This window comes from Limulus polyphemus, unplaced genomic scaffold (genome assembly GCF_000517525.1).
Source record: "Limulus polyphemus unplaced genomic scaffold, Limulus_polyphemus-2.1.2 Scaffold514, whole genome shotgun sequence".
In the NCBI taxonomy this organism is placed as follows: Eukaryota; Metazoa; Arthropoda; class Merostomata; order Xiphosura; family Limulidae; genus Limulus; species Limulus polyphemus.
The window spans coordinates 296,708-298,689 of record NW_013666124.1 but is presented as its reverse complement, the minus strand read 5'-3'; positions in this window follow the sequence as shown (position 1 = coordinate 298,689).

Here is a 1,982-nt window from a genome sequence, read left to right as displayed (position 1 = left end):
GGAAAAGCATCATTGATAAAAATGGAGACTATTTCATTTAATAAATAATTTGTTCTGATATATATAAGTTGTTACGGGTTTTTTCATCTAAAAAAAAGCGACATAAATTTCTTAACAACCTAATACATTAAGTAAGGAAGAAATTTTCAAAAGTTGAAAACCTTAAAAGGCCAAAATAGTAGGATTCTATCTTTAGCCTTTGGATAGAAAATTTAAACTATCATACAATTTATTTCTTTTAAACTGTGGTTATCTCTCAAGACTTAAGTATTTTGTATTGAATATATATATTTAAGAAACTTTGCAAACGTGTTAGTGACGTGCTAAACTTTCAACAGCAAAAATTATTTTACAAAAACTTGCATTTTGATTTTATTTCTTAAATGATGTTATGGATTTCCCAAAGTTAAGTTTTATATTTATTTAACGATTTCTTTATTGGTATCATCTTCAAAGTGGAATAAAATCGGCTAAGAAGTTAAACATTTTTCTCTTAGAGAACATTTATTTTTTTAAAAAACCTTTCTTATTATTACACTAGGATCTCTGAAATCCTTTATGTCCACCAGTGATTGTATTTTCTCCTATTTTAAAACTAATTTATTTGAAATTGGCTCTTTTTCATGAGGAGAAGAATTTCAAATTTAATTTAGAACTTTACACATAGATCAGAAAACAAAACTCCACGTCTGTATTTCTAACCCTTAACTTTTTATTTGTGTTTTTGTTCGCATTTTTATAAACAGTACTATGAGAAAAGTCTGAAAGAGAGTGTGTAGGCGTTTTAATGAAACTTTTATGTAAAATAAACAGTCAAAACTTATATAAGAATGATGATGTTGTTTTTAATTTCCAATTTAGGATTAAAAATAAAATTATGTGAAGTTTAATTTTCCTAAAGACCTTTAAGCAAGAGTTGCGAGAAAAAAAAACGGAATCTTTCTTCTTAATTTACAATTAATTTTTTTGTTTCTGTGAAAAACGTTTGTACCGATATTTATTGGATTAAGACATACAAAACATTAATAAGAATAAGCTCATAAAATAATATTTATAGTTCCCATCAGGAAAGTTCGTAAATTTATTCTCGCTTAGAAGAGATAGCATACAAACTTTAATTAATGTTGGAAGTTTTCAGGCCTCCAGCCTTTGCAACCTCAGAAATGAATCTAGTAAAACCTGTCTGCTGGGCCCTTTTAAAGATCTTACTGCAATTATCTACTGGTGACGTTGCGCTATAGATTACTCTACCGCGTAAAAATTTAGGAAATAAAAACAGTCGGGAAAAAAAATCTCTTGATAGGTTGAGAACTTTTCCAAATTAAACTGAGTATAGGGTTTCAAAAGAAATAAATAACAAAATTAACTAAAGTTGTTCCAATGGCAGTGTTCAAGTTGGACAAAGAACAAGGAAATGTAGCGAAGTGGATGTTTTTTTGAAATCTCAGTAATAAAACTGAAAAAGGCTATCTACACTTTGACTGAGCATCACCTTTTGTTGATAAGCAGACTTTTATATTGACACTGTATTCGTCATTCGCACTGAATACAATCTTAAAGCAATTCTTTGGTGGTCATACTCACCAAAGAAGTGTTGCAACAAGCAAAATTTGATTGTCACCTTTGAAATTAGCATTCACTCTCATTTGTAGCCCTCTTGTGGTAGAACCAATATAATCTTGTGAAAAACAAGGATACATAAAGCGGTACTTAGCATTGATAGTTTTTATGTTCAGAACGAACGAAAGTTACACGGAGAGTAAAAAGAAATGTATTTAACAATATTTAAATCGATCCAGAAGTTCGAATGCTTCAGAAGCAGAAATGGTAAAAGTAAGTTTTATGGCTGTATTCTCTTTTAATATATGTTAAGGATACTATGAAGGATGTCCGGACTTAAAATATATCTTATCTTGTGTGTTGGTAAGTTGGTTGAAAAAGCTTATGCAATACTTTCCTTTCTTTTTAACGGACAGGGTTTG